This window comes from Dendrobates tinctorius, unplaced genomic scaffold (genome assembly GCF_039654945.1).
Source record: "Dendrobates tinctorius isolate UK_male_01 unplaced genomic scaffold, ASM3965494v1 ptg000071l, whole genome shotgun sequence".
NCBI lineage: Eukaryota > Metazoa > Chordata > Amphibia > Anura > Dendrobatidae > Dendrobates > Dendrobates tinctorius.
In genome coordinates, this window is record NW_027361739.1 from 804,798 (window position 1) to 810,797 (window position 6,000).

Sequence of the window (6,000 nt, forward strand, 5' to 3'; positions counted from 1 at the left end):
TAGTTGGGTAGCTGAAGGGAAGTTTTCTGGTGTTTTTGATGCAATTTATTTTTACATATAATTGTTATGAATATTATTTCTTTATCACCATGGTGATAATTATTTATGCAAAAGTTCTTTTTACGATGTACTTGCCGTGGTACCTGGAGGCCGTCCCCGTTCTGCCACATTACGCCGCGATTGAGCATCGGCACAGAGCAATGTTTGGCCGCGTGACCTGTGTCTCCAAAGTTGCCGACTAGCGCCGGTTCTATATGGCAGTGTGATTGCGACCTTTTGCTATTTGGTGCTTGTTTTGTTGTTGTTGTTTTTTTTTAACAGCTAAAAGCAACTTTAAATTAGTCAAATTGCTGACCAAATTTCTATTTTTCGGGTTGCATGATTTTTATGAGACTTGATCGTCACTCAGCTGAAGTCGCTGCATAAAAATATCTATAAAATATTAAAGAATGTTCTATCAAGAAAAGAGGAAGAGAATCTAATTGGCACGTGACCCTCCACTCGTGCTGGAAAGGGGAATTCTGACAGTTTTCACATTAAACATTGTCACAATTGGGCAATCTGCCTTCTATACCAGGAGGATAGCGGATCAGAGCAGAAGGGGTTAAACAGACGGAGAGATCAAAACCACGTCCAAGATCCGGCAACGAAAGATCAACATACAGAACACAAGGCACAGAGGACACAAACCACACTTAGCTGAATGTACGTCTGGGAGACACAGCGCAGTTAAGTAGACTGGCAATTGCCTGGGACAATGAACACCTGGAGACAGCCAGGGCCTCCCAGTCTCAGATTGGGTGGCTGAAGTGTCAATCAACACACTGACCCCCTCACCACACCTCTGTACCAGATTGGATGGCTGAGCTGTCAATAACTGTATCCCAGACACACTGATGGGTGGTACCGTAACACCATGCCTCTAGTATTATTCTCACCAGCCAATTGGTCTTCTGCAGGTTGTGATCTGCCAGATCGCTCCGGTGTTTGCTTGGCGAGCCTGATATCGCTGCTCAATGTAAGTCAATGAGAGCCGGAATGAAGCTCTAATAGACATTGAAAGCTCGTGACCGTTTCCAATGACTTTCAGTCAGAAGTTGCAGTCTCAAGATGGTGGCTTAAGACTGGAGCGGCGCGAGGAACAGCCGAAGACAGTGTCTGGTGAGTATAATACTAGAGTCAGGGACCTAATGTTAGTGGCGCCACCTCCGGAGCTGAAGTAAAAAAAAACTAAACACTGGAGTGGTGCTTTAACATTTAAGCTCTTATTCAGGCAGATTACAGAATCTACAGTACCTACCTGAAAAAGACGTTGTTTGCACATAACCCTCCAGCAGTTTTTTGTTGCTCCCTCCATTGGCCATGAATAACATATTACAGCTCTTGCATTATAGTACTTACCAGGGCCAGCTCCAGGATTTTGAGGGCCCTGGGCGAAAGAATCTCAGTGGGCCCCCTCCCCCCTTTAACACATACCACGATTAATGCCGTGTGGCATCCGTGGTGCCGGCCAAAAATGGACTTGTCTCCATGTGGATCACACGGACACGCATGTGATCCACACGGACACACGCTCTGTGGCAAAACACGTTCATGTGAAGGAGGCTATTGATTAGTAGTGTACGTATGAAAGAAAGATGAGAAAGACAGAACTGAGAGAGAGACAGAAAGAAAGAGAACAGAAAGAGAGAAAGAACAGAGAGACAGAGAGAAAACAGAGAAAGAGGAAGAACAGCGAGAGAGAGAAAGAAAGAACAAAGAGAAAGAAAGAGAAAGAAATAAAGAATAGAGTGAAAGAAAGAACAGAAACAAAGAAAGAGGGGAAAGAAAGAACAGAGAGAAAGAAAGAGGGGGAAGAAAGAAGAACATAGAGGGGGGAAGAAAGAAAGAACAGAGAGAAAGTGGACAGAAAAAAAACAGAAAGAAAGGGAAAAAAGAACAGAGAGGGATAGAGAAAGAAAGAGGGGAAAGAAATAAAGAACAGAGTGAGAAAGAAAGAGTGGACAGAAAAAAAAGAACAGAGAGAGAAAAAAGAAAGAGGGGAAAGAAAGAAATAACAGAGGGGTAGAGAGAAAGAAAGAGGGTAAGGAACAGAGAGAAAGAGGGGAGGGAAAAAAGAAAGAAAGGGGAAAGAAAGAAAGAACAGAGAGAGAAAGAAAGATGGGAAAGAAAGAACAGAGAGAGAAAGAAAGAGGGGAATGAAAGGAAAAAAAAGATTAGAGAGAAAGAAAGAAAGAACAGAAAGAGAGAAAGAAACAGAGAGATATTCTATAAAGATACCATAGCAGCCCGGCTCCTATTGTAGTGCCCATCTGAGCCTCCCGATGCAGGACATATCATGATCCGCTCACATGGCCGGCATCCCCGAATCCAAGGCGATCCCGCTGCTCGCGCTGTCGGAGGAGGACACGGTGATGGATCTAAAGCATTCCCTGAAGTGCCTCCATGGTTCCGTCCAAATCTCCTCCCGAGATTACCTAATTTCCGGTCACCTACCAGCACGTCACTTCCGATAGCCTAAAACTCGCACGTGACGTTCTATGTGCTCACGTTAGTGTTTTTAAACGCTCAGGAATCTGATCCCCTTTCCAGAAAACGCGCGTTTTATTTCCGCGCGTTTCTTGCGCGTTTTTTGCACAAAAGATGTGCGTTTTTGACGCGTTTTTTTCTGCGCATTTTCTGGGAACATTGGAAAAGGCTAAAAACGCTCAGCAATGCGAAAATTAATGAGCATGCTGCGTTTATAGCCGCTAAGCGATTCCTGAGCGTTTAAAAACGCAAGCATTGGCACAAAAAGTAAAAAACGCATGCAATTTAATGTGAAGCTTCTTTTAAGCGTTTCTGCAGCGTCTGAGCCGGAACAAACGCTGTGGAAACGCTTAAAAAAACGCAACATGGGCACACAGCCTTAAAGTGCTCCTTGGGGCTCCGTCGTGTGCTCCTGTGTCCGCGGTAAAAGTAAGCTCCCAGCTGGGGCAGTCTCTCTCTCAAAAGCGGGACTCTACCGCTGGATCCGTGAAGGTTGGGACGTATGAATGCTTCCCACCATACACATCGTACTTGCACGGCTCCACACACTTCCTACACACACGGCACCGGTTTCTATGCCTCGTACACACGGCTCCGCTCCGTACACACACAGCTTCACTTCGCACACCCCGAACACACCCGGCTCTGCTCTGTAAACACATGGCTCAGCTCCGCACACTTTGTACACACGACTCCGTTCCGTACACACGTGGCTCCGCTCCGTGCACCTCGTACACACACACTCCGCTCCGTACACCTTGTACACATGCGGCTCCGGACCGCACACCTCGCACACATGCGGCTCTGCTCCGCATACCTCGTACACACGCGGCTACGCTCCGTACACGTCGTACACACACGGCTACGCTCTGGTACACCTCGTACTCACACGGCTCTGCAACGTACACACCCGGCTCTGCTCCGTACACCTCGTACACACACAGCTCTGCTACATCCCCTCTGTAAACCCCTCCTGACCCCACACAGAAACTTCCCCTCATCCAGCAGCGTCCGGCATACAGTGAGGCCCCTGATCATGTGACCCCCCCTGACTCCTCCCCTCCTGTGACCTCAGCACAGGTCATGTGTGCACAGAACAGCCTGGGATGCTGCGGTGGGACTCTCTGGGAGGGCGACTGGGGGAGGATGGGGTCGGTGCATGGGGGGCATGGCGGCGGGTATCCTAGACAGCGTGAGTGGCCCCCCCGTCTCGCCAGGGCCCCGGGTGCTGACGCCGGCCCTGCACGGAGGCCACTGATCTTGTGACCCTCCCCTCCTGTGACCTCATCACAGGTCCTGTGCGCACACAACAGCCTGGGACGCTGCAGTGGGACTCTCTGGGAGGGCGACTGGGGGAGGATGGGGTCGATGCATGGGGGGGCATGGCGGCGGGTATCCTAGAGACAGCGTGAGTGGGCCCCCCCGTCTCGCCAGGGCCCCGGCACTTGCCCGGGTGCTGACGCCAGCCCTGGTACTTACCCATTGCACTCCTGCATTACATGATTACAGCTTTTTGTTGCCGAATCACATCGTGGACTGTTTGTTCCTTTCTTAATGAGAGCCTCATTCTGAGCCTCATAAACTTAGATTACAAAAGTGACCTCTTGTATGAACAGAAATGCTGTTGTGACCCGGGAGATCACAACTGTGGTTAATATATAATGTACAGTAGGAGAGGCCTGGAGCGACACTGGAACCTGCAGAAGACCGCGATTTGTAAGCACACAATATTGATGGGTAATGGAGGGGGCAAGAAAGAAACTGCTGAAGTGCCCCCTTAGTGACAGAGCCAATTTGGTACTTAATGACGGGGCCAATTTTTACAATTCTGACCACTGTCACTTTTTGAGGTAATAACTCTAGAATGCTTCCATGGATCCCACTGATTCTGAGAACCTTTTTTCGTGACATATTGTACTTCGTGTTAGTGGTAAAATTTCTTCGATATGACTTGCGTTTATTTATGAAAACTTAAAAGTTTGAAAATTGCAAAATTTGTGCCCTTAAATCAGTGTCATATCGCACACAATTTTTTTTGTTAGGAACTTATAAGGGTTAAAAATTGACCAGTGAGTTCCCATTTTTCCAACAAAATTTACAAAATTATTTTTTTTAGGGACCACCTCACAGTTGAAGTTATTTTGGGGGGTCAAAATGATACTAAATACCTAAAAATGACACCATTCTGAAAACTGCACCTCTCAAGTTTATTTACCCTTCAGGTGCTTCACAAGAGCTAAAGCAATGTTGAAGGAAAAATTTACTTTTTTCACAAAAAATTTACTTTAGAAGCTAATTTTTTATTGACACAAGTGTAAAAAGAGAAAATGGACCACAAAATTTGTGGTGCAATTTCTCCTGAGTACACCGATACCCTGTATGTGGGATAAAGCCACAGTTTGGGCGCATGGCACGGCTCAGATGGGAGGGAGCACCGTTTGACTTTTTGAACCCAAAATTGTGTGGAATCAATGGCGGGCACCATGTCGAGCTTGCTGACCCCTGATGTACCTAAACAGTGGAAACCCCCCAATTCTAATTCCAACCATAACATAGCCATACCCCTAACCCTAATCCCAACCCTAACACCAACAACATCCTAACCCCAAAACCCCAACCCCCACATCACAACCTTAACTCAAACACCACAACCGTAACCCCAACACAACCCTAAGGGTATGTGCACACGCTGCGGATTCCGCTGCGTTTCCACAGCGGTTTTGGCCGCTGCAGACCCGCAGCAGTTTTAGCTGCGGTGTACAGTACCATTCAAATGAATGGTAAACAAAAAACGCTGTGTAGATGGTGCGGAAAAATCCGCGCGGATTTCCTGCGGTTTTGAAACCGCAGAAAGAATTGACATGTCAGTTCTTTCTGCGGAATTCGCAGCGGGTTCCTATCTCCACCATTGTGGAGATGGTGAATCCGCAGGACCAAACTGCAGGCTAAACTGCAGGTCTTTTGACCTGCGGTTTATCTGCGGTTTTTGCAAAATCTGTGCAGATTAATCCGCAGCGGATTCCACAGCGTCTGCACACACCCTAATAGCCCCTACCCAAACCCTAGCTCTAACCCCATCTTTAGTCCTAACCCCAGCTCTAACCCCTACCCTAATGGAAAAATGGAAATAAACATTTTTTTATTTGATTATTTTTACCTAAGGGGGTGATAAAGGGGGGTTTGATTTACTATTTTATTTTAATCACTGTGATTGGGTCTTTCACAGTGATCAAAATGAACCAATAGGAGAAATCTCCTATTGTTGCTGGGTGCCGGCAGGCAGATCTCAGTGGGCGCTGAGGAGGGGATAATTTAGACATTTGCTATGGACTATATGTCAATCAATTTAACCCAAACCAAACCATCTGCATCGTTAATAAAAATCACCAAGCCGATCCCGTAATTAACTTGTCAATTTTCTTCTTGATAAACGGTACATTGTAAAGCTGATGAAGAAACAATACAAACATC